Source organism: Sciurus carolinensis, chromosome 11 (assembly GCF_902686445.1).
Source record: "Sciurus carolinensis chromosome 11, mSciCar1.2, whole genome shotgun sequence".
Taxonomy (NCBI): domain Eukaryota; kingdom Metazoa; phylum Chordata; class Mammalia; order Rodentia; family Sciuridae; genus Sciurus; species Sciurus carolinensis.
In genome coordinates this window covers 126,239,964-126,267,889 of record NC_062223.1, presented here as the reverse complement: position 1 = coordinate 126,267,889, position 27,926 = coordinate 126,239,964, and the positions used below count along the sequence as shown (strand labels likewise).

Here is a 27,926-nt window from a genome sequence, read left to right as displayed (position 1 = left end):
CTCCTAGGAGTCATTCATTCCTTCCATTCAATCACTCCCATGAACACTAAAAAGAAGAAAAAAGATAGATGGCAATAAGAATGGTGTTCAACTATTTTACTTAAGTCATAATCATTCCTAATCTAAATTTGCTGGAATGTATTACACAACCTAATCATTCACATATATTGTACTGCGGTTTCAATTTAGTGAAAAGTAAAAGCCATTCAGAAGGCAGAAATATGTTAAATGAACATCTCGCAGATTACAGTCCTTCAGTTAGATAAAGCACAGCCGGATCCTTTTGATTGGGGAGTTGGTGCTGCCTGCTCTGGTTTGGGTGTGTTTCCAGCTCCTCTTTCCTGCACAATTGAAGGCTAAAGAAGTTCAGAGCAAAATGAAGACTTTCCAGGCTATGGGGTTGAGGCAGGGAAGCCCTAGGGGCTTGGGGAACATGGTGGTTCCATGACTCTCTGCTCCTGATTGGAAAGATGCCCAGACAGGACAGCTAGCTGCTCCTGCCATCTGACCGCTGGCCTTTGCACATGCTGCATCTTCAGCATAGAATACTCTGCAGCCCCATCTTTATCTGCCCATCTCCCATCTGTCCTTCTGGCTTCAGCACAGATGTCACATCCTTTATGAGTGTTTTCCAAGAACTGCCAGGTCTGATGAGGGGCTCCCCTATGCATGGCCTTGGTGCCCTGGATCTCTCATGTGAGAGCGTTCATCTCACTGTACAGGTTGAGCATCCCTTATCCAAAATGCTTGGGTTCAGAAAGTGTTTCAGATTTTCCAACTTTTGGGGTTTTAGGTATTTGCACATACATAATGAGATATCTTGTGGATGGTTTCTCTATAAACACAATATTCACTTATGTTCCATGTGCCCCTTTACATTTATCCTGAGGGAAATTTTATACAGTATTTTTAATGTGCCTGTGTTTTGATTATGATGGATCACATGAGGCCAAGTGTAGAATTTTCCACTTGTGGCATCAAATAGGTATTCAGATTTTGGATTTTCAGATTAAAGATGCTCAACCTGAATTACAATGATCCATTGACTTGCCTCTTTCACCAAACTACCAGCTTCTATCAGGTACTCTCTTATCTATAGTTGTGTCCCTGAGCTTGACCATAGTAGGTGCTCAATAAATGTTGACTGACTGAATCAACAACTCTTGAGACCTTGCACACTGCACATTGATCTACCCTTCTCCCAGAACTCCTCAAGACATACCAGCCTCAAGACCTCCCTATAAACCAGACCAGTGTTATCCTCATCTGACTGAGTGACTTCAAGTGAGCCCCCAGCAGATCTGAGACCAACAGAGTAAAATTGTATCCCTGTTCCCAACTCAGTGCCTTCACTGTGCCAGTGCCTTCACTGTGCCACCCTGTAATGGCTGCTTCAACATGGGCAAGTGACACGCCAAAATCCTCACAGCCTAGAAATCATAATGAGACCTGATATAGGATCATAAAATTTGGATTTGAAGCCAAAAGACTCAAGTTTGACCTCTGTTTCTGCTCCGTGTATTTTGTTGTCCTGAATAAGTTCTCTGATGAATCTCTTTGAGCCTGTTTTCAGGTTTATAAGAGGGAGGTTAACTGTATTAGCTTCCTGACCGTGGCAAAATACCTGAGATAAACAACTTAAAGGAGGAAAGGTCTATTTTGGCTCAGTTTCAGAGGTTTCAGTCTATGGTCCATTGGCTCTGTAGTTGTGGGGACTGTGGTGAAATGGATCATCATGATGGGGAGCTTATTGTAGAGGTGCTCAATTCATGGTTGCCAGGAAGCAGAAGAGGAAGAGGACAGGGTTCTAATATCCTCTCCAAGAACACGCCCCCAGTGACCTAACTTCCTCCCTCTAGGCTCCACCTCCGAATGGTTCTACCCACTTCCTACTAGCACCAAGCCTTTAACACATGGCCTCTGGGGTTATTTAAGATCCAAAGCTTACAGTAATAATACCTGCTAAAAAAGTTAAATAAATAAAAAGATAAAAAAAAATAATAATAATACCTGCTACCTCTATCAAAGTGTTGTCATAAGGAACTAATGACAACAAAACATGGCAGAAGGTTATATACCTCAAGGTGGCAGTGGCCAGGTGAGCAGAGAAGAATCATTCTCCAGCACCCTGACCCCACAGCCAGGCATGGAGAGACAACAGCTCAGCAATACAACTGGGTAGCTCCTGGTGAATGTCTAGCTCAAGTCGATTACCTAGTTACCCAGTTACTCCATAATGATGTAGAGGGGGGAAATGGCAGCACTAAGCAATGTGATTCTTATTGACTTTGGCTCTGCATCCCTCATGAACAAGGACACGTGAAGAGTGGTCGCTGTCATCCGAGGTCCTCAGGTGCCTTTTCCGGGCCAAATGCCTCACTGTGTTTTCCCAAATGTGCACTATAATCTGATCTCATCGCTCACATCCTGTCGTCAGAATGCAGTCACGTCTTGGGAGGGATCCTGCGGCTGAATAATGCGCTCCAATAGAGAGTTTGTTTTTAAAGAGAGGAAGTAAAGAATAATGTTCCTGTTCTGAGCTGCTGAGGGAATTAGGAAGGCAGACGGCCATTACTCAGGTTGGAATCCTGCCAGGGCTTATGATATCATATTTATTTGCCAAGAAAAACACCTCCCTCATATCGCTCAGGCAGGGAAGGGAGCAGAAGCCCAACTCCAATCACATTTTGTGCGGTGGGTTTAAGACACACAGACGGAGTTTAATGATAACAACGGCCATTTACATTTATAGAGTACCTTTTAGCAGGATGGACCCCTAGAGTTTGCCAAGCGTTCTGGACAGATGAACAGACAGGCATGAAGAGCTAGGCACCGATCCCTTCCTCCCACATTTCTTAGAGGGGGCCTCCCTTGGGCCCTCTTTGCTGTTTGGCATAAAGGTAGAAATAAGGCAGTTTTCCTATGCAGTACTCTGCTTCCAAACACTGTTAAGAAAACAGTGGATGGAAATACATCCTGCTGGTAAAATTCCACAAACTATCTTGGCAACAATTAATTTCTTTATGATACATTTCAGCAAACTCTACCAATGAATTCAAAGTTGTCTAGTATTTGATTAAATCGTGTTAAATGCCCATTACTGGGGTTCTAGCAATTGATTGTGATCTATGTGTGGTAGAGGTGTCTGACCTGCAACTTGAAGGGTGTCATGGTGGAGGATCTCTCCCAAAATCTAAATAAAACTCTCCTCCTGCTTCACTGCAGCCCCATGGGTCTGAGGGAGAGAGACCGGGAGCATCAACGTCTGTTATTCTGAGCACCCTGGCATAGAAGAGATAGGCCCATTGTGGTAAGTTTGGAAAAGCCATCTTTACCACACACCACCTTGCTCTACGCCAGGTTGGGTAACCCCCGTGGGAAGGGGGTAAGCACACACAAGATGAGTTTTCAGACCACTGGGGTCACATATCCTAAAGAGAAGAAGGTGAACATCTTAAAATCCAGAAAAATGAAGAACAGCTCTCAGAAAGGGCGAACTTTGACAAATTCCAGGTGCAGGCAAGAAAAGAGAGATAAGAGTTGGCCACACAGTGTAGAGTTCTGCAGAATCTAGATCTGGCAGCAAAGAGACAGGAACCCCAATCCCTTACCTCCAGGTCCCCAACCTCCACACACTCTCCCAGTAGCTGAAGCGTGCTACCAGGTTCATGTTTATTGTCTATTTTCCTTGCTTGAGCACGCAGCCCACGCCTGCAAGCATGCACCAGTACCCCAACCGCCACCGCGTTGAATTTCTCAAATTTTGCTCACGAGGACGGCTTTGTGGCAGATACATCATCTCATTTTCCTGCAGGTCCTGAGGGGCAGCCACCAGATTGCACACGCTGAATGTCAGTTACATTAAGCTAACACATTCACATCCTTGAAAAACCCTATTTACACATAATAAACATGGGGATAGATGCTGTGGAGGAAATAATATAGTATTGATTAAAACAATGTCCTATAATGCCTTGTGAAAGGCTGCAGCCACCAGCGGCTTCGTGGCAGCCCCAGACAGGCAGCCTCCCTACCTGGCAGCCTCAGACCTGTTATCAGCTGTCACTCTCCAAATTGAGAAGACAGGCAGTGATTCCACGGGCCACAGGCGCAGTGGCAGGGACCTCTATTAATGGCGCCTTCTCTGCGTGCCAGGCACTGTGCTTGCTCACATTTGGTCTCATAGCAACATCTTGAGGTGAGTGGCATTACTGTTTCCATTTCACAAAAAAGGAAGAAGACTTGAGGAGTTAAATGTGTTGCCCAGGGTGGCACAGTTAGTAAGTACTGGAAATGGGATAAGCCTAGGTCTGTCTAACTCCACTGCACATACAATACTGTCCTCATTATGCTAGACCCCTTTGTGTACTCAGTTTCTATCTAAATATGTAAATATATAAAGAGCGAGAGAAGTTCTATGAGCTAACCTGTGTACTAGGTGCTGGGGTCCTGGATGGGTTGTCATCCATGGTTTGGTGGAGTTAGCCAGGAGGGGGCTCCAAGCAGTTCAACCTTGGCAGTGATCCCAGTAATCCTGAGCTGGGAAGGACTGCAGTTTGGCAGACCTGGAGGTTTCAGAGTCTCTGAAATGGAAAACCTCATTTTAGAAAGATAGTTTATTGCTGTAGAGCTGCTGGCAAGCCTAAAGCCAGAGCACATTTTCCCTGGTAACTGCACAATCTCTTCAGCTCAGAAGGAGGCCACCACAGTCAGCCAAGGACAGCAGGAGGGTCTGGGACCACAGGTGGGGTGTATCAGATGGAGGAGGCTCCAGGAGCACACAAGACTGTAGGCCTCCGAAGCAGGCTGACCACATCCGGGTAATTTTCCACGATGCCAGGTAACTAGTGTGGGCTAGGGGACACAGGGGAGAGCCTGGCTGTCAAGGATAGATAGTGGTGTCCCCTGTCAGCAACAAGCAGCTCTGTTTTGCTCTGCCATTGACTGATTGTGTGACTTTGGGCAAGTCATTTAGTCTGTCTGAGTCTCACACCAAAATTAAGGATGATCCTGCTTTTTATGTCAATGGTGTGAGGACTTAATAGGAAAATGTGCTGAGCAGCGACAAGCGCTGGCCTGCTGCTCAATCCACACTCCATTAAAGTCAAATCGCGATCTTTGAACCTTTGTGAAGACCGACTGACCTTCCCCTTCTTACTGGGGCTTTAGGCCTGCGGAGACCCCAGTCTTCTACATTCAGCTCTCGCCCCTTCCCCACCGGACCCGGAGCTGCCTTCCCTGCCACGCGCCTGGATTTGGAAGGTAAATGGGCAGATTTTACATCTGCTGAAATCCTTGCTTCCCTGCGTTTCGCTTTCTTCCGCTATAGCGGAGGATTTCCGCTAAACCCCCGAACCGTGTCTGGATTATTGCTTCCGGCAGCATCAGGGGAGTGCGTTCTGATACCAAGGCGCAGAGGCAAAACAGCAAAGGCAACAGCGCAAACCCGGGCTTAGCGAGGCGGCTGCCGCACCACCAGGCTGCCGCTGGCAAAATGGGAAACGACGGCCGCCTAGCAAACAGCACGTCGCTGCAGCGAGTGGGGCAACCGGCTCTGCTCTGACCCCGGCCAGCGGCCAGTGGGGAGGACTCGGCCTGCGGAGGACTCGGCCTGCGGAGGACTCACTGAGAGAGCAGACAGACGCCCAGAGAGGATCAGTTATTTGCTCAAGATCACTCAGTAAAGCCAGACCACTAGCACAGGCAGAACCAGTGTTAAATCAAGGGGAGGAGCCTGATTGGGGTTGATAGACCTGCTTTCCAACCCCTTGGTCATTTAACTGTGTGACCTTGGGCAGGTTGCTTAAGTCCCAGGAGTCTTTGTTTTCCCTCTGTGAAATAAATATCTTCTTCTTATGAACAGGGTTGCATGAGGCCCAGTCTGGTCAGCTATGGGTTCTCAGCAGGTGGACGTCCCCCTTTCCAGCACCTTCCCCTTGGCACTTCAAGGTCCTTTCTCCTAGTCATTGGACCCTAAGGCTCTCCATGCCAGGAACTTAGTCTCCTGCTCTCTGCCTTATACATAATCCTTGTTCATGAGGAGTCTCCTGCCTATTGTGCAACAGGGTGATTATAGATAGTTAACAACATTGAAAATTGTTAGGAGAGTAAATTTTAAATGTTCTCACCATCGCCCCCCGCCCCGGAAATATGTGAGTATGTATGTGAGGTAATGGATACATTGACTAGTTTGATTTCGTTTTCCCTCAATGCACAATATAAATATATACAACTTCTGGTTAATAATTAAAAGAAACAAATGAAAGTCTTCAAAAACAAATATAACATGGCCATTTCTCAACCCCAAATCATAGCAAAATTATATTTGATAATCTAATTAATGAGCGGATGACCCAGCTTTGTCACTGAGCCTTGTCTCATAAGGTCATTGTCCTTCCTGCACAATCTGTAAACGCTCATTGGGGTGGTAGACTGAGAAAGACTCAGACCTATTCAGGAGCTTGGGCACGGTGTTTACATTAATATCTACATAACAATAGGATGCAGATCTTCACAGATTTATGTATGAGGCACATGCAAAGATTGATAGGGGAAACCACTGAAGGATAAGTAAAACTAAGTAACTGTAATGAGAAAGGAAGGGAGGGAGGGAGGGAGGGAAGGAAGGAAGGAAGGAAGGAAGGAAGGAAAGAAGGAAGGATTGACTGATTCTCCTGGTGTAGGCAAGGTCAGGGAGAGGTTCCTCAGAAGAGAGTCCACACCTGGTTCTTCCTCGTTGGGATCAGAAGGGATGACAGGGTAGAGCAGTCCTGGGCCACATGGCCAAGCTTGTCCTGGGTGCACAGGACACCCTACCATAGGATACTCATGGGGAGGGCAGTGAAGGAATATCCCTGATGCTGAGTTTGGCCTGGGCAAGCGGCAGACATTCCATTATGAAGGAGAAGAAATGTCAGGCTCCACCCTCTGCAACAAAGCCCTCCACAGTGTGCCTGAACCTACCTTTCAAGACTTCCCTGCAAAGCTCTTGCCTTCCTGCCACATGCAGGGCCGCCCTTTGCCCATTCCTACCCAAACCTTAGCTCGATCCATTCCTCCTGCCTGCCATGCCCTCCCTCTCTAGCTGACATTCTAGGTGGCCCAGTCTAGTCCCACCTCCTCCTTGAAGACTCCCTGACCTGACCGACCATGGTGACTTTGGTTGCCCTTTGCATGTGCATCATGTCTCCCCAGCGAGGGTGGGGCCACTGGAGAGACTGAGGTGGAATCCGGTGCATTTTTATTCTTTCAGTTTTCCTCTGTAACGTGCCCATTCAGCAAATAGATATTCAACTCCTATTGTGAACCAGGCACTGTGACAAGCACAGAAAGACAACTTGGCTTCTGCTTTTAAAGACTTTACAACCCAAGGAGACAGACACATGAGCAGATAAATGTAGTACAGTATTAGAGAGAGGCAGGGGGATTAAGGGGACAGCAAGGAGGTTTGGGGACAATGATGACCAACAATAGTAACTTGTAAGAACTGTCCAGATCCAGGTGCAAATCTGGATGTCGAGAGTGACATAAATGCCGTCCCACTCAGCAAGCTGCCCCTCTGGTCCAGAGCTGCTTTCACCTACAGTGCGCCTGTCCTCTGTGTTCCTCCCCTTTTTTCTCCTTCTCTATCTCCCTGTTCTCCTCTTCCATGGGCCTCCCGCTTGATCCCCTGCCCCATCTTGTTCATAAAAGAAGTTATTGGTTAAATTAGAGAGTGGTTTCTGGAGACACTGAATGTACAGCTGAGGAAAGGCCTAGTAGGAATCTAATAAGTAAATCAGAGGGATAAAAGCTCAGAAAACAAGCAGGAGGATTTAGGAAAATGAGAAGCTGTAGTCCCAGGTACCTGAGCAAGTCAAAATTGACAGAGCAGCTTGAGCTCCTCTGGCCCTGAATGGAATTTAAGAAATTGGATTTTACACTCACCTGTGTTTCTGGAGTCTGCACTGCCATCGTGTGTTTTGAACTTCTCCAGGGTCGTGGATGACTGGCAGGAAGGGAGAGCCTTTGCAGAGACCCTGGAAAGCTCTCCCAGAGACTCCCTTGGTCACTGCTTCATGGAGGTGACACGTGTTGGTGGACAGTGCATGGGCTTTGAGTTTGATGTAGATTCAGTCCTACCGTTCTCTAGCTGTGTACCTCAGACAATTAGACCACCTTGCTGACCTTCAGTGTCCTCATCTGTCAAGTGGAGATAAATTCTAATCTTTGGGAGTGCTGAGGATAAAATGAAAAGCATCCTTTCTCACAGACTGTCTTCAATACGTGGAGGTCCCTTTCCATCTTGGAGTTAGCAAGCACAGGTGGATATGACATGAGAGGCTGGAGTTTTTACATCTCCAAGGACACACACACACCTGGTCCTTGAGACAGAATGAGTGGGACTTGGGCTTAGGTGGAAGTACAGGTGCTGTTGGTCACACACATTCCAGGACCTGTGCTGGCAGTGTACATACACATGTGCTTACCCACACCCCACCCCCATGCTCAAACAGACCCACAACACTTGAAGTTCACCACAGGTCCACACACAGGGACATGCCACACCCCTTATTCACACTCCCATCTTCATATGTGAGTACATACACACTATCATTTGAACTAGCATGTAGACACACCACCCATGTGGATCCACACCAAGATCAAGATCCCCTTTCCATTTTCCTAGTTTCTTAAGTCAAGCATCTCTGATAGTAAATTTCCTTTTTGCCTTCCTCCTCCTTCATGAAATCCCAATGAAAGGAAGTCGGTAAAGGAAGCCAAGGCCTGAGATAAGCAGAAGAACCAGGGGTCTCTTCTTGGACTGCAAGAATCCCAGGACCCAAAATTCCCAAGGTTGTTCCTCATGGAGAAGAAAAGATATATGCTAAACTTTGGGGTAACTGAATGGAAGAAAGATTGGGCTCATTCTGTGTGGCCCTGCAGTGCAGATTTGGGACTAATGAGTTCAATTTGTGGGCCAGGAGAGGATATATTTAAGCTCAATAAAGTAGAACTTCAAAATCATTTTAATTCTCCAAAAATGAAAAGCACAGATTGTATAATGAGCTCCCTGTCTTTAGAAGGATCCAAGGAGAAAACACATGATTATTTCTCATATCTGCCATAGAGAGAATCCTGCCCTGGGTGGAACTGAGTGACCTCAAAGCTTACTTATGTGTGAAGAACTTAGAACTGGAGAGTTGTCACTCAACCCCCCTCCCTGAAATGCCCCCTGACAGGATAACATTCAGAACACTTTCGTGGATAGGGATGACAGCTAGGACCGGGATCCTACCCAGGTTAATGGACTCTCACTGGTCCAACAGGTGCCCCTGACCTACTTCCCAAGAGACCTGGCATCCCGCAGATTCTGCCTGCATCCTCTGCCATTGACCTGACCTACGTAAAGAAGCCCAGAGACTAAATTTGCTTCAGGTGACATTTTGATGAATTTAGATCCAAACTCACTCAGCTTATTGATCCCAGAGAAAATGTTCATCCTTTAAAGACCACCCAACTGCATACTTAATCCATGTGCCACACACCAGGTCGATATGAAACACTGCCAAGACAAACATGTTGCTGAGCCCTTTATTGAAAGAGGGCTCGTGACATTCTATTTTTCTCTTCCTTCCATGCTATCAGGAGCCCCCACTGGCATGTGGAGAAGTGTTCTCAGAGAGTGCCTTGACCATCAGCTCCTTTGCTTACCAGCTGTGGGACTTGTAGCAAGTCAGTCCTTCGGCTTCTCTGAGCCTTCACTTTCTGAGAAGTAAGGAGGTTACTCCCGCCTCTCCAGTTACAGTGTTGAGTAAAGGCATCACTGTAAGTCTGTAATGGTGCCAAACACATGGCAGCTGCTCAGTAAATGCTGACCCACTGTCCTTCTGCATTCCTACACAGAGAACTTCACCGCAGCTCAGGAATTCTTTGTTTCTCTGCAGATTAAAAAGGGTCTTCTCAATACACCTCCAAAAACAAAGCACCAGGAAGACAGGAAAAAAATGAATTAGCTCTCACTTGTTTTACACCTTCATTCAACCAACTGACGTTATTGAGCCCCAGCCACACGTAGGCCAAGGCATAGTGAGTGACACACACCACCACCTGAAGCAGGCGCTAGTGAGACCATTTTGTAGATGGAGGTGCTGTAGCCCAAGCACATTAGAAACTTGTCCAAGCCCACAGGAAACTTCTTGCCAGCAACTTATATGCATGAGACTAGATGCTGTCTAAAAAGGAAGCTTAGGAAAGCAAAAATTATCGTCCATCCTGTTTACCGTTAATATCTCTAGCCACCAGAACTGTGAGCTCTCAAAAATTGGTGAATGGATGGATGGATGGAAAAAGCTTAAGGACCCAGACCAGAATTGCCTGGAAGGATAAGGCCAACCCATGCCTATGACTGACTTGTGGCATATTTCTATGAAAAGGCAAATAATGGTAGAGAGGTGCAAGGTCAAAGAGCCCTGCTCAGAATCTTGTACTCAAATACCAGAAGAACTGTCAGACCTGAGCTCTTACCTTGACTCCCATGATTTTGACAGGACATGAGATACCGAATCAAATGACCATCTGTTGAATATCAAGGTAGATTGTCCCTTGAGTCACTAACCCCATATGAGTAGTCACAGTCCACTATGTGCCAGGTTCTACGCTACATACCATGGTTGCAAAGGCGAATCATGAAGTCAGAAGAATGGAGCAAAGATAAGACACCAGTTGGGCATAGTGATGATACCTATAATCCCCAGCCACTCAGGAGGCTGAGGTGGGAGGATTGCAAGTTCAAGATCAGCCCTGGCAACTTAGCAAGACCCTGCCTCAAAATAAGACAAGTCAGGGTGTAGCTAAGAGGTAGAATGCTCCTGTGTTTAATCCCCAGTATGGGGAAGGAAGAAATGGAGGGAGGGAGGGAGGGAGGGAAGGCCATAGCCACATCTGTTGAGTCCAGTCATAACAAAGGTTTGTCCAGTCAACCCTCTGTATCTTTGGGTTCTGCATCTACAACCAAATGCAGATCAAAACAAGTGTATCTGTACTGAACATATACATCCTTTTTCTTATCATTCCCCCGACAATACAGTATAACAACTACTTACATAGCATTTACATTGTGTTAGGCATTACAAGTAATCTAGGATGATTTAAAGTATCATGGATGTGTTTAGGTTCTATGCAAATATTACACCATTTTATATAAGGGACTTGAGCATCTAAAGATGTGGGCTTGCAGGGAGGAGTCCTGGAACTGACTCCCAAAATGCCCAGGGACAATTGTGCAAGGTGTAGATGTGGGAGGGTGTTGCCAGAGGATGGAGTGTCCACACATCTGGATGGAGGAGAGAAACCACACTAAGTTTCTTGTGAGGGTCTTGAAGTATGGGTGGAATGAGAAGACTCCAGCATCCCTGGTGGAAGGAACAGCAATGTCAAAGCACAAAACTGGAATTGTTCAGACATCTTCTCAGAACAACTCATGCAACTAGCCCTGCAAGGTGAGGGACAGAGGGAGGCTCAGTAAGCAAGCAGGGGTGCTCTTTCCTACCATTCAGGATGTTCTCAGGCTAGAAAAGACACAGCTCTGCCCTAGGTGACTCTGGACAATCCATTTCCTCCCCTGAGTTTTTGGTTGCTCCTCTGTAAAAGGTTGGATAGGATGACTTCTGAGGTTCCTTCCAGCTTCTAAAATTCTATGACATTTCTGACTAATGCCTAAGATCAAATATGTACACAAGACCAGAGGCATAAGAAAACACACAAAGAAACATGGGTTAATCTAGTGCAAACTGTCTAAGACCTGCAAGGAGTGGCTATGCTGGAAAGTCTCAGAAATAGCTGCAGAGTCATCCCCTGGCTTCCAGAACACCATAGTTCCTCCCTCAAGGAAGGAGAAATCCCAGTTGTCCTGCAGCAGTCTCTCCCTGCAAGATCTCAGTGCCCCTAGCAGAAATTATAGGAAGCAGCAGACAGGAGGGCTGCCTTCCTGCCTCAGTGCTGGACCAGGGACTCAAGCAGAAATTCACTTTACTTCACGGAGCTCCCAGCACTCAGAGAAAAGGTACTTTGGTAAAAAGTCCTAGAAATTCTCCCCATGACCCTCAGTTCCTAAGATTGACTTTGTTGTCAAGCTTCACTCATCAAGGAAGGAGAAGACTTTGGGACCCAACAAATCCTAACACTAGAAGGATTTTAGAAAGGTTCTTAGTTTGGGGGCTGCTCTGGTATGAATGTTCATGTCTCCCCAAATTTCACATATTGAAATCCTCACCCCGAAGGTGATGGCATGAGGATGAGGGGACTGTGGAAGGTGTTTTCTTCCACAGAGTGGATTTCCTCGTGAATGGGACTAGTGTCTTATAAAAGAGGTCCTAGGGAGCCTGTTCCTCGTACCATGTGAGGACACAGTGAAAAGACACTGAAAGCCAGGGAACTGGCCTTCCTTCACCAGATGCCAAATCTACCTTGATCTTGGACTTTCCAGCCTACAGAACTGTGAGAAATGTAGTTCCCTTATTTGTAAGCCTCTTGGTCTATGGTATTCTAACCATCCAAATGTATAAGACTCCACTTGGTGATGGGGTGACTATCACCCCTTTTGAGAATCATAAAGGTTACAGTTGCTTTCTGTAAAAAGACACAAACATATTTAGTTTGTATGCAAGTTCGGAAGAGTGTCAAGAACCCTCTTTTGCAGAACTTAGAGATCCTCAGACATGGGGTTCAGGGTTCAGAATTCTCCTGCCCTAGTTTAATCTATTTTGCTCATTGAGGAAATTGAAGCTCAGAATGATTAAGCGACTCCCCCAATGTCACCCAGCTAATTAGAGCAGAGTTAGGTCTCAGAAAATCAGGCCAGCATCAGCCCTGAACAGGGAGGGTCCTGGGAGGCACCATCATGCCATCTGACCCAGAGCTAAGCCTCTGGCAGATGGCGTACCTCAGCCCTGGCAGGGGACACAGAGAAGGGCAAGGGGGCAACTGGGTTGGGCTGCCAGGTACTCAGCCTTGAGCATTGACTATCCTCAAGTTTCTCTCTGCTGTTTCATTCACTCTTTGTGACAACTCATCTTTTCCATGACCCCAGCCAGAAGGGACTTGCCTAATGGTTCCCTGACTCAGCGCCCTCTGAACAGCCCCTGGGATCCAGCCCACTCACCACATAGAACACTCCTCTGAAGGAAAACCAGAGGACCCGGTCTCACTGGAGCTCTTCCAGCTTCCCACCTCCTTGTCCCCAAAATGTGAGCAGGAGATTTGGATCTAGGCATGGCAGAAGTCTACACCTGGGAGGAGGTATGGGTTTTAATAGGACTCAAGCCCTGAGGTCAGACAGGCTCAGATTCAAACCTTGGTTCAACTACATTTTAAATGAGCTGTCATTTGACCTTCACAAGCCTCTGTTTCTCCATTTAAACAGTCAGAATAATCACTTCATAGAGTTGGTGTCAGAATTAAATGAGATAACGCATATAAAATGCTTAGCTGTTTTATCACACTGCCCAGTGGTTCCCAGGAGAACAGATCCTCTTCAAGATCCCAAATCCAGCTACATATTGTCTCCCTAAACAGTGGAGAGAAAGGAAAGCATCTTACATACTTTACATTTGCAAAGAGAACGAAAGACTCCAGAGAAGACTTGGAAGAGCTTGCTGCCATTGGCAGTTGCTGCCCCTGAAATGTTTTAAGTTTGCTTTTCTGGACATTTTAAAGGCAAGTTACCACCTTTCTGGAAAGGTTAAATGGTAGTCCAGCCAGGAGACAAGGGAACTAGCCACATGAGCTCTCATGGCCTCCCACCTACAGGCTTCTCTGGCAGGAGCTTTACCTCAGCAAACACAGGATGAGGCAAAGAGGGCAGGCACTCACCTGTAGGGAAGCAGAAACCACAGGTGATGTCCTCAGTCACACCTACTAAGGGCATAGAAGCCAGACTCTGGTAAACCATTTTCTCTTCAAATACTGAAGCCCAACCAGTGTTGTGCTAATCAGATGAGCTCTCAGGAAGGGAGGAGTAGAGGAGGGAGAATATCTTGACTGTAGCTTCACCAATTCTCTTAGTGTAAATACTCCCACTATACTGGATTTGAAACTACCACTATAACATTCCTGAATGCAGAGTTGGGAAGAGGTGCACACAATCCGCTCTTCCAAGCTGGTACTAGGTGACCACTGCATTGACTGTGACCTCCAGGCCCAGCAGGACAGGACAGGGGATTTCCATTCCCACCACCTGGTCCTGACACTTTCCCTAAGGACATGGTCTCTCTCTCTCTTCTACCTGCAGTTCCCTCACCTGTGGCTCTCATGACCAGGTTTTCATAACCTGGCTGTGTCCCCAGCTTTGTCCAGGTGCTTCTTAAAGCCTGGCTGACAGAGCTGGCATCCCTACCACATGGTCTAAGCAGTACCCCATAGAACTTTTCAACACTTCCTTGGACTGGACATGTCATGAGAGGACCTGTTTTTAGGTCTTTCCACCTATTTGTAGTGCCCAGTATGTGCCTTGGGTTCACTCTGCACTCACTCAATAGCTTCTGGTGAGGTGGACATTGACCATTTCCAGGACCTGTTGTTCCTCTGCTCCTGCAGAACACCAGCCTGGGACCCACACTACCATGCAAGCCAGGAGTGGGACAGCCACTACCAGCATTTCCCAGAGAGTGGCTGTGCGGGTTGGCTCAACTTCAACAGGATGGGAAGGAGCCAATCTCGGGACAATCTTAGAGTACATTATTCTTTTCATGACTTTTAGCAGACTCTTTTCTTCATAAGGACATATGATATTTTTATTCTTATAACTAACAAACATGTACAGTACACTTACAATGTGTCCAGACTTGATTCTATACCTTTGGACAGATGACAAGACTACCCCTCTCCTCACCTCTACCTCTTAGTATTTGACATGCATTATCTTAGGAACTCTCCATTCTGCAAATTGAGGAGACTGAAGGTGGACATCTGAGATCAAGAGTCAAGAAGCAGTTGAAGGGACTGCACTGCTATATGGGAAGTCTCAAGGGCTTGCGGGAGGAGGGGTTATGGTTTAGACCTGGAATGTACAAAAAGTTCATGTGTCAGACAGTGCTGCAAAATGCAGAGGTGAAAAGATTGAATCATGAGGGCTATAACCTCAGCACAGGTTTAATCTATTTGGTGGATTAATGATTTAAATAGAATACTGGGTGTAACCCTAGGCAGCTAGGCATGGCTGGAAGATATAGGTCACTGCAGACATGACCTTAGGGACTATATCCAGCCATGACACTCCCTCTCTCTCTCTCTCCCTCTCCCTCCCTCTCCATTTCTCAACTGTCGTGGGCTGAACAGCTTTCTTACACCCTTCCAACATGACACTTTGCCTCACCTCAGGCCCAGAGCAATGGATTTGGCTGACGATGTACTGAAACCTCTGAAGTTGTGAGTCAAAATAAACGTTTCCTCCTCTAAGTTGTTCTTGTCAGGTATTTTGCACATAGCGACGAAAATCCAATAGGATAACACAGGGGGTCAATGGCCCAAGCATCCTGAGCTGGCTTATTGTGGACTCAGGAGCCAGGAAAAGACCTGGCTTATAAGCAGGAGGGGCTCAACAGGCCCCTCCATTTAAATGACTCTTTTTCTCTTAGACCAGCCTCCCTCCTTGATGCCTCTGGCCAGAGAACTTTCACAGGATGAATATGAAATGTGAATCCTCCTACAGTTCAGGGCCTGAACCACCAAACTCCTTCACATGGCTATGACCCCTCTGTGTACCTACCAGGGCTTCAAACAATATTCCTAATGCTTTCACATGGTCAGACAGGTCACAAAAACACACTGATGCCCACCTCCCACCCCACAGAAAACCTCATAAACTCAATTATTCCAAACAGACAGGAAATGGCTAGTGAGGACCCAGGGCTTTTCCAGTACTTTTCATTCCTATTCCTAGTATGAAACAGTTCCTGAATGACCCTGAATGGGTTGGTGGGAGTAGTTAAGTAAAGGTAAAGATGATGAATAAATACTGTTACTCTTTAAGAGGAGTTCAGTCTAAAGTCTTGGCTCAAGTCTGGAATTCCTTCCCATTCTCCCACTATAATATGTAAGCAGGCACATATGCATGTGCACACACACGCACACACACACACACACACCACACGTGTGCACATGTGTGCTCTCACACCCTCCCAACCACCCTCATCCTCTGCTCTGGTGCGGCTGTTAGGTGGGACGGCTCCAAATGGGGTCACCTCTCTGGGGCCCAGCTATTGATGTGCAAGGTTTGCGCAATCCCTGGTATGCCTATTAGCAATCAGCCTCCCACTGGGCCAGCCTCTTGGAAAGTAAACTTTCATGTTCACATTAAGTGATGGCTGGTGGTTCAAAATCACTCCCCTGGATCTGTTTGAAGCTGAGTCCTTAATCAAAGCTAGCAGGCTCTCCTTGGCCCCCTCATCACTGAAAGGTTATCATAAAAGGGAAAAAAGGAACTTTGGTTTTGTGGTTGGGATGCCTGCTTGGATGTGGGGCTCTGAGGGAAGTAGGGGAGCTTGGTTTTACCCTCAAGCCTTGTATTCAAATCCTAGCTCTGCCATTAGCAGCTGGGTGACTTTGGGCAAGTCTGATCCTCAGTGAATGCTCCTAGGTGCTGTAAGGGGTGAAGGAAAATATGTTCGGTGAAAGCTTGTTCAACTATCAAGTCCTGCAGGTGCCTTTGTTGCTGATAATCCCCAGTCACAGCCTAGTCTCCACATTCTCTGAACTGTGTTCTAGTCCCTCAGGCTCTCAGCTCCAAAAGCCTTCCAAGTTCCAAGAAACTTTCTAGAAATAGTGGACCCTCTATAAGGCATCCATAACAAGAACAAGGCTGGTAGAATCAAGAGCAGGATCCAAGTCATGGCTGGTAGCAAAACTTCCCCCGTGGTCTTCACCTGAACCAGTCTCAGGGACGGATTCCCACTGTGGACTGGCTGCTATCCAGCTATCCCCATCTCCTCCCTCCTCTCCCTGAAGGCAATGAAGGACAGGGAGAGACTCTATTTGAACTTTCTTATTTTGTTTTTTTGTTTTTTTTTTTAATTTTTTATTTGTTCTAATTAGTTGTGCATGACAGTAGAATGCATTTATACATTTTGATTGCTCATACATAAATGGAGTGTAATTTCTCATTTTCTGATTATTCATATCATAAGATCACTTCGGTTAGGCAGTCATATATGGCCATGAGCTTTCTTGTTTTTGAAGGCAAAGAAAACATTGGTCTAGGGCCTCCTCCTATCCAGATAGCTAGATAAATAATTACTAAATAAATAAATAAGTGGAAATAAACAAAGAAAACCTCCAATGAGCTTGAATTGCTGCCGTGCTGAGAGGTAACTGGCAGATTCAATTTAATTATAAGATACAGAGTTGTAATGGAGTGTGTGGGGCTTGAGGAGGATCTCCGTAATGGAGGGCAGCAGGGTTCCTGCCTGTTCTGTTAGGTCTGCTCCTCACCCTGCTGCTTGCTTTTCTTCCTTGCTGGGTGGACTGGAGTGGGTCGGAGGAGCAGCAACTGCCTGGGCCTTGCTCTGCCCAGATGAGTAATGTCTCACCAATCCCCAACTCTCTGCTCCTTGATGGCTTCAGCTCCCAAGGTGGCCTGGGTTAGGACACCCTAGAGGACTGATGCAGCTCAGAGCAGGAGCACTGCATATTTAGACCCCGCCCTCCTTCCACCCCAGTGGAGGTGCACAGTGTGGATGGACAGGGCTGACCCTAAGGCCAGTCCTGGCCACCAGACAGCAAATGGAGGCACCTCTGACTGTGTCTTAACTGGGGACAAGCACCTGCCATCAACACTTGACCTCCCTCCTATATTGCTTTTCCTCCAAAAATTGGAATGGGCATTCCCAGGCCACTGGAACCCAGATTACCTTCTCCCATCCCCAGGTCCCTGAAAACCCTACACTCTCCCATTCTTAAGAGAATTTCCCCTTCTCTCTGTCATCTGCCCTGAACTATGTGAAAGCAGACATCTCCCTCCACCCCTACCCTGTGCAGCAGGACATGGGGGTCTCAAGAGCAAAGGCTGGGCACTCCTGCTGACTCCAGTGGTAAATTCTTATGGGACCTCTCAGTTAATCCTCCACATTCCCAGTTTTATTTAGGCCATAAATGGTGGTGAGATGGTTTGTAAGCACATCACTAAACAGCAGCCTACTGCCAGCAAGCAGGCACCTTCCACGCTTCCCTGAGTCTCCCCAGGAGTCGGTTCACCCTGACCCATCCCCTGGGATCCCAGGAGGGTTTCCAGGGCTCCTAACCACTGGGCAGCAATGCCCATGACAATTGGCCAGCACTTCTAATGGTCCTCTCTTCCCTGGGTCTCTGCTGTTCCCTGGGCAGTGAGCACACACTCACGCTGAATCTTGGGAGAAGGGACTAAGACTGGACTCTGGAACCAAACAGGCCTGGATTGTAATCCTGGATCCTCCACTTCCCCATCATGCAAGTTCAGGAAAATGGTTCAACTTCCCAGAACCTCACCTGTGCAAAAATTCTATATCTTGATTAATCTGTGTGAAGATTAAATCCACAAATCATGTTTCAATTCAAAGGTTCTTATTGGCCTCTGCCCTCTGTCTTTGCAAAGATTTGGACCTTAAGAAAATGGCAGCAGATGACATAGAGCACTTGGCAGCAGGGTGGGACTTTGAAGGCCCCCTCATGCTTAGTCTTTTGGGGACTCTGTTGCTCATATAAGAAAAAAAGAAAAATAAGAGATGCACTCTTTCTGCCTGACCTCCCAGACATGATTGACTGACTGTACCAGGTGGAGCTCCCCAGGGGCAGGGGCATACAGCTGCTGTGCATCTGGCCCCATTCAAACATTACTCACTGACTTCCAACTTTCTCTTACAAGAAGTCTTAAAGGTTTCCAGGCATATGGTCCTCAGCAGCTCCTGCTCCAGGCCAGGGAGCCAGAATGACGTTCATGATCCTAGGTTCCCCTACTGAACAATTGACCCACTGGGATTAGATATCTTAAATCAGAGTTGGGCTGCTCTATTCCTGTCCTATTTCTCATAAAATTCTTTAATCAACATTATTAACCACCCTCCCCCAATCTTCCTCACAAAGAAATCTCAATTAGTTTTACTTTCCTTAACACATACTAGCTATAGGGCCCTAAGAGTGTTACTTAACCTTTTGGAGCCTCAGTTTCCTCTTCTGTCAAATGGGTTTTCTGAGAATAAGCAAATATAATACATGCAAAATTCTTAGCTGAGAGAATAATTATTTGCAAGTAAATGAAGTAGGCTTAGCCCCAGGTGGGTGAGCCCTTAGTGATTGCTAACTATGGAAAGGAACAAGACTTGGCTGTGTCCATCCCCCAAGGGGGATAGCCAGTGTCCCAATTCCAGGGGGGTACAGGGGGGTGTGGTGGACTCTGCCAACATGGAGACCCTTCCTAATAGCTAAGCACCCCAAGGAAGGTCACATTTTGTGTCAGCTGGTAGTCAGGTTTGAATTCCAGGCAGTTCATCAGTTGAGAGAAAGAACCCAGGTAGTGACTGAGAATAAAGGAGAAGCCCAGCCCTCCTAGGAAAGAAAGGTGACAAGAGTCAGCCAAGGGACTGGGACTCAGAATTGGTGAAGGGTTGTGTCTCACAGATAATGGAGTCAGAGCATGGTAGGATGTACCAAGCAGTGAGTAGGGCATTTGGGCTATTCCAAGCTTCAACACTTGCTAGTTTTGGGGCTCTGGGCAAACTCCTGGCCCCTCTGAAATGTCAGTTTCTGGGTTGCAGATGCAGCTCAGTGGTAGAGTGTATGCCTAGTAGGTGCAAAGCCCTGTGCTCAATCCCTAGCACAGGAAAAAAAAAAAAATCAAAAGTCAGTTTCTTTATAAATAACAATGGGGATAATGGTATCTGTTTTCATGAGGTTGCAGTGAAGGTGGAACAAGATGAAAAATTACATGTTCATTGCTACTCTGTCAATGTTGGCATTCCCCACACCCCACGATGTGCAGACTCAGGCCAGTAGAGCAGAGATATGGCGAAACCAAAGGATTGATGGGCACATGGGCACCCAGATTTCCTGCAGGCACTTGGGATCTGGGGCCAATGGCAGCAACACAGGCAATTCTAGACCCCACAGCTGGTGGTAAAGATTTGCTAATAATGCTGACTGCCTTGGTCAGCAGTGATGAGGGCTGAGCCAGCCAGTAAATGACACAGCTGAGGCAGGCCTAGGCGGGCAGGGCTGGCAATCAGCTGCCCCAATGTCAGTCATTGCTCTTGCTGCACAAAGCCACAAGCAGGTGCCTAAAGGAGACTTGTCCCCACAGGAGTGAGTAAGGACGGGCTGGTGGTCACAGAACCTTTTCAGAATGACCACAAATGATTGTCAACTCCCCCGTAAAAAAAATAACTTGACATGAGTTTTCTATGTAATTCATTTTTTAAAAAACTTAATTTAAGACCACAGCTGTTTCGAGTTTCTCTTATAAGAATTTAATTGGTATGTAATAGCACAGTTAATTAAATACAAATCAATAGTTTAAAACAACTAATTGATACTTAATATGAATGGGGGAAACTTAGTTCTAATATAATTAACTCATATTAAGTAAGCTATGAAATAGCAATTATGTCTTTACAACAATGTAAAGTTTATAGTTCTTTAATAAACTTAGATTAGCAAGCAGTGAGACTCAAAAATTATGAAACAGGTATTATTGGGCTATCAAACATTTGTTATTTGTCCTAGAGGGCCAGAGTCAGACACTAGTCAAGATTAATAAACTACCTAATCCTCTTCCTTAGGTCTCTTTACTATAGAAGTTGATCAGAAAATGGTGATCTTTGCATGATTTATGGACATCATTATTGCCTGGGATGTGAGTAATTATGCTGAAAATAGAACTAGGCAGACTGGAGGCAGAAAGCAGGAGTTTAGCAGAATCAAGGTGAAAGCTTCCCCAACACAAGACTCCAGCATCCTGCAATGGGAATGAAATCGTGAGGCAGAACGACTAGTGATGGCTACTGATGGAAGATCTCCTGTGCAAGACAGATGTGGGGCACCCAACAAAGACAAAGCCCAGGACAGTCCAGCCTCTGCGGCCCTGTGCAGGGCATCCCTCAGCAGCCCACAGCCTGCAGCTCTGCTTCCCCTCTGGGCTTCAGCAGCAAGGATGGCCACTCGTGTGGAAATAACTTGTATGCTGCTCATGATGCTTTCTCTACTAAACTGTTACTTGTCCTGACTTTCATTTACCTTTTCACAAGTGCAGGTTGAGCACTCATAATCCCAAAATCCCAAAGGCTCCCAAATCTGAAATTCTGTGCTCAAAAAGTTTTGAATTTCAGAGCATTTTGGATTTTGGACTTTTATATTAAGGATACTCAAAAAGTAAAATCTATGCAAATATTCCCAAAGTCAAAAAACTCCAAAATCTGAACCACTTCTGGTCCCAAGCATTTGATAAGGGCTACCTGACCTGTCTGTGCCTTGTATAACCCAAACTGGATTATAATCTCCTTGGGATAGGAAGCTGCCCTTACATCATTTTTTTGTCTTACACACTGTTATGATATGGATCTGGATGTCCCACAAAGGCTCATATGTTGAAACCTTGGTCACCAATGCAGGCATGCTTAGGTAGGGCTTTTGGAAAGTGATAGGCTCATGAGAGCTCTAACCCCATTAGTAGATTGACTATTGATGGATTCATAATTTGATGGTATTTGTTGGGAGGTGGTAAAAACTTTAGAAGATGGTAGTTGTTGAACTAGTTGGAGTAAGTCAGTCACTAAGGGCCTGTTCTTGAAGGATGTATCCTGTCTTCAACCCATTCCTCCCCCACCCTCTCTCTCTCTCCCGGCCCCCACCCCCTGCTTGCTGGCTACCATTAGGTGAGCAGACCTGCTTTACCATGAGTTCCCCACAGTGTTGGGTCTAAGTAACTATGGACTGAAACCTCAGAAACCATGAACCAAAATAAATATTTTCTCCTTTAAGTTGATTTTCTCAGGTATTATGTCACAGCAATGGAAAACTGATCAATACATGCACAGCAGACTCTCAAGGAATGTTTGTGAGGTGAATTTTATTCCAGTCAATTTTTCCAATAAGTGCTGGATGTGGAGGGTGCATGAATGCTTGCAGCAGAGGCTACCCATGGTGCCCCACTGCTGTTTCTCCAAGAACAAGCCAATCAAGCTCTGAGTTCAAGGCAGCAGGTTAAATATGTATTCCCTCAGACTGAAAATTCTGCTCACGTTATCATCTGAGTCCTCTTCATTGGGGACCTTATACCTCAAACACAGGAAACTTCCTTTGTCAGCACTCCATTTTGATCTTGTGCGGACATCACACTTCCTCTGATCTTTCCTGTAAAAGACACCATGGTCATCTTTGCCCCCTTCCTCTGCTTGAGCCACTCAGTTGCTTAGCCTCATAGTCTCTCCCTGGAATGTGTTTCAGACTCCCATTTCCTTTCTGTTCCCAACACCTCTAGTCCCTTAGCCTCCTCTGCTTCTGCCACCTAGCTTGTCTTCCTGACACCCTTGACTTTTCCAGTCCATCCGACTTACAGCTACCACACAAAGACCACCTGATAGTTCGTTGCATGACCTTGGCAAAGTCATTCTGCATCTCTGTGTCTCCACTTTCACATTTGTTAAAAACAAACAAACAATAACAACAACAACAAAAGATGGGGGAGCGCTTGCTGGTCTCTAGACCCCACTCTGATATTTTGTTTCTGATTACTGAACTCACCCTTATTAGGTACTTCATGCTCAGCACTTTCACCACATATTGGCTCATTTGGTTTTCTTGGTAATTATGCAGGGAGGGTCTCAGTATCTATAACTTATATACGAGAAAACTAAAGTTCAGAGAAGCACTGAGGACTGCTCACTGTTAAGTGCACAGCACGGTGTCAGAAAGCTCTATTAGTTCAGCAGCATCCGTGGCCTCCCAGTGGTGCCAACCGGGTCCAGCTGGCATCTTCTCCATATGGCCTCAGACACCATCTGGGGAATTGGAGCTATTTTCAGCCCCTCTGCTGCTCTTTGCGTTGAGGTGGCAGGGACCTGAAAGCTCTGAGTGTCCCCTTGAGAAAACTCTGCATTCTTTCACTTACTTTCTGATCTCTGTCTTCAGAGAGCAGGAAGGGGAGAAGCTGGAAAGCCATCATCTTTCACCTCAAGTGTGGCAATAGTCTCCCAGCTGGTCTCCCTTCTTGGGCTTTTCTCCTCTATCATCTGCACCAGTGCTAAAGTGATCTTCATTCAATGCAAGGCTGGCCTTGCATCCCCTCTTCAGCCCTCCTCTAGGCTTTCTGCCCCCTGTAGGAGAAAGTTCAGACTCCTAAGGGGGCTCCCGGCTGCTCCAAGATCCAGTCTCCTCCTAAGTCTCCTTCATCTCTTTCCTCTCCTCCCAAAATCTTTGCCATAACCACACCAAACTGCCTATCAAAGATATCCAATCTCTTGTTTGGTGGATTTCTTGAGTAGGCTCAACTCAAACAGTTTCAGGTGGAAATGGGTGATTTTTGGCAACTGAATGAGATTTTGAATATGACTGAAAAAATAAATATCCCACAAATGTGAAATCATATCACCATAACACCTGAACTATTGTGAGTGGACAAGTTGGGAGCAGGACAGGAAGTCCTCCTACAAGCAGCCATCCCAATGCACTGGATCGTTTTAGACATGGGGAAGGAGCAGGGGCTGGCACTTGTCCATTGCCACCAGTCTTAGCCACAGTTACTTGACAGCTCATTAGCCTCTGGACGGGGTGATAGATAAACCAGCACTACGCTGGCCAGCATAGTCCTCACTCTGGAAGCAGGAATTCCAGAGGCACCCTGGGCTGCCAATGAGTGCTCCTGGGTATGCAGACACAATGCCAGGCCTCCCCTTTCCCATCCTCTCTTGTGACCACCACCCACACTGTCCCATCCTAGCAGGCCTGATGGTCACTCTCCCATTATTTGGGGCCCTTCTAAGCAGTTGTGTGATGTTGTCCACATAGGCAGTTCTGTGACCTGGGGAACTGGATCGAGAGAATTGCAGCCAGTGGAAACGGCAAGGCCCTATGAGAAGACCAGCTTCTTCTCCCCATCCTGTCAGTATGAGTTTGCTACAGCTGCTGTAACAAAGTACCACAAACTGGAGGTTTACCCAGCAGAAATGCATTGTCTCACAGGTCAGGAGGCTTGAAGTTCAATACCAAAATGTTTGAAGGGTTGGTTCCTTCTGACAGCTATGAGGGGAAGAATTTGTTCCAGGCCTCTCCTTGGCTTGTAGGTAGCCATCTTCATGTTCATGTGGTGTTTTGCCTGTTAGGTGTTTCTGTCTCCAAACTTTCCCTTTTTATGAGAACACCAGTACATTGTACTAGGGCCCATTCCAATGATCCCATTTCAATTTGATCACTTCTGTCAAGTCCCTATCTCCAAATAAGATCCCATTTTAAAGTATTGGGATTAGAATTTTAGAATATGAATGGGGAGGGTCTGATTAGGCCTATAACACTGCCCTAGCCCAGACCACTGATGTCTGTTCTCTATTTTCTGGTCTGTCTTGATTTGTAGCACCAGCAGCCCTGGGATCCCATGTCTTGCCCCAAGAATTAAACCAGAAATCAGCCCTGAATTCTGAGATGAGCTAGAACTTTGGCCTTGAATTGTTATTTTACATCTCTGAGTCTTGGTTTCTAAAACCAAAATGTAAGAAATAATTTCTGCCTGGACTGCTTCACAGAGCTGCTGTGAGCACCTAATGAGACAGTGAATGTGACAATACGGTGAAAAAATAAGCATCTCACAAATGTGAAATAGTATCACTGCATCTTTATTATTACTAAGATTAAAGAATTCTACAGCTAGAAAAAGTTCCATCTACACCCTCTGGAACTGAAGAAACCCATTGCATTTATAAAGCCATCCCTTTTTATTCCTCCCAAGAGGAAATCCCACAATGTTCCCCGGGTGCAGAACTGTTCTGTGTCCCTTTGAATTACAAGTTTCATTCACTCTACAAACATCGTTGCCCCACCTAAACGCATTGCGCTATATCTCAGCCCACCTGTTTTCATTCTGACCTGGACTGGGGAGAAATGATCACTCCCCAATATTTAGTCAGCCCCTTCTTTAAGTCAGCATATTTTTCCCAAGCATTTGCTGTATAACAGACACTGAGTTTAGTACTGGAACTCAAAGCTGAAAAAGGCACAGTCTAACCCTTCTGTTGCTCACAATCCAGAAGCCAAGAGTTCTCAGGGTGCAAGCTTCCCCTCTCCCTAAAAAACATACCTTGTCCTGATAACTTGTTTCCTTGCACAGGCAATATTGTCTAAACCTTTGTTCTCCCAGACACTGCCCTCCACACCTCATTTGTAGATGACCCTGAACTGTTTTGTTATGAATTTCCCTATTAAGCCAGGACTCCATTCATATTAATCATTTTCCATGAACGCCTTCAGTGTTTCTGGGTAGTTCTGCTACTAATGAAGCCAAAGATGGCAGCCGAGGGCCTTCTTGGAGAAGACCCCATCATCTTGCTGTTCCAAAGTGGGCATCTGTGATCAGACTCCACCAACCATCTCAGTGCTATATGGCAAGGAAGGTGACCGTCTGGTGGCTGATCTACCTCACAAAGTGAGCAATTCCTGTTCTTTCTGCCATATTCTATCATCTCTCTATTCAGTTCTGCTCATTTACATAGATCGATACCCTAATTAGATTGACTTGGTGGAATTGCCCTCAGGTCAAAGTGGTTACTTCCTGCTTCTTCCTCCTTCTCTCTGCAGTCTATCTTTGACAATGGTCCAATTCCCCAACTTATTTCCTCCTCCCTTCCCAGACTTCTGTCCCTGCCTCATGCCTCCACATGTGGACTTAGTGACCTCTAATTTAGCTCCACATACCTCTCTAACAAGCATCTCAAATTTTCATGCACGGAAAACTAGTTAATTCTCACTTGACAAATCCTCCAACCTGCTTGTTCTTGCAGAGATTCCAGTGGCTTCTTCCCACTTCCCAGCAAAGACTCTATCAGAGAGCCCTCTCACTTAATAATATCTGCAGTATGCTTATTAGCGCCTTGTAATGTAGCCGCCTAAATAATTAAGACTAACCCACACGTGTCAAATTAAATGAGCCAAATACATTGAGAAATTACCTCTTCCTCAATTTCTTTTATTAATCAGGGCTTTTTAAAAACTTCTTTTCCTGCTCATTTACAAAATCAAACTTGGTTAGGGAGACTCTTGCTCATAATAACTGTATGCACATGCAACATCTCCTCAGGCAATCACCCCCCGGGGGGCATCCTACCATATGACAAAGGACAGGTTGAGCTGGACTGAGAGAGACAGTCAACAAAGATTATCAGATGCAACAGGTTGCTTAGACTTCAAGTTTTTAGGAGAATTATTCCCCCTTACACTTTCCTATGAGTTCAGGGGACTATTCAGAAGACCAACTAGAACACTGGCCAAATTCATCTAGCATCTTCTGCTCTCCTTCCTCAGAATTCCCCTGGTCTTCTTCCTGGGCTCATTCCAGAATCTCAGACTCCCTTTCTCATTAGGAACCATTGCCAAGGTTCCTATGTGCTTTTGATGGATATAAGAAGTCAATGGCAAATATAATAGGAATCATCAGCAATTGTATCCTTCCAATGACAGACAATACACCTGGAATTCTAATGCCTGTCTTGAGCATGCTGAGGTTTCAATACCATCTCCAGCAAGAGGCTATTGTTGACTGGAGCTCAGTGCCTCCTCACAGCTTGCATTTCCACTGGCCCCCTCCTGGCATGCTGCATTCCTGCCTCTTGGAGGTGGTTGTTAGAAAGAATCCACAAATATAGTAAGTAAACATCAAAGGGGCTTTGATCCACACAGCCCTCGACAGAGCAGGAGCCCCTGAAGAAAGGGCCAAGGCCTTGGATGGGAGAACTTAACATCGTCAATTTGGGTGCCTGAGATGTGATGCTGTTTGAAGTGAGGGCGGTTTGGCTGCGCCTTCAGATCAGCAAGCGAGTGTGCAGGGGATGGAAGAGAAGTGAGTGCCTTTGGAAACGGCGCCCTCAGATCTGCCTCTCTGCTCTTTACTGATAGTCAATAAACCCCTTTAAAGAATCAGGAGATCAAAGCAGGTGACCTCCCTGGGCCGTGGCATTCTGCCACCGCCTGCCACGCTTTGTTTTTCTCTAGGGCATGAGCCCCCAAGCTTGACTTATCTGTCTCTCACGAGCCCTACACTCCCTTTTATCTTGCTACCTTGGAGGGTGGACCTGAACAGCAGAAAGTGGATGGAGAGGCAGGAGGAGGAATGAATCCACTCTGTCTGTCCCTATCAGCCCAGGCACTGACTGGTTGGAGCTCAGACACATGCGAGTCTCGTGGAGAAGTTGCATGACACACCACTCACTGGGAGCCTCCTCTGAGAAACCAAGGGAGGAAGCAGCCAGGTGCCCAGGAATCCTGGCAAGACCTTAGGGAAACAGTAATCACTTTCCTTCTTCCAGAAATCATACTCCCCATTTTCCCAGTTTATGGCAGTTGTCACATTTGTATGACATGTACACAAAGAGGTGGAGATGAGGAGTCTAAAATAATCAAGGGTAGTCATTTAACGTTGTTGAAACTCAATTTTCCCATCTGTGTCATGTGAATAGCATTAGCCCATCTGCTTACCTCCAGCGGCTGTTGTGAGCATCAGAAGGGAAATTGGGTATGGAATTGCTTAAGAATCTTGATTTGCTTAAGATAAATCAGGATCAAAGGATGAATACCAGAGAGGAAAGCTTGCCTTCTCGTGAGGCAGATGTACACTACTCTAATGCTCCACACAATAGGCACTGATTTACAAAATACTGTGCAAAAATAAATAAATGTCTCTTGCATTTGTTACCTGAAATTATTGTTCTATCTTGTTTTTCCAG

General features: G+C 46.1%; 1 protein-coding gene across 4 annotated transcripts in view; it reads left to right on the top strand.

The window, feature by feature from the left end:
* Nucleotides 1-27,926, top strand: part of Kirrel3 (kirre like nephrin family adhesion molecule 3) — a 568,427-nt gene that overhangs the window by 412,110 nt on the left and 128,391 nt on the right. The gene's annotated exons all lie outside the window — the stretch shown is intronic.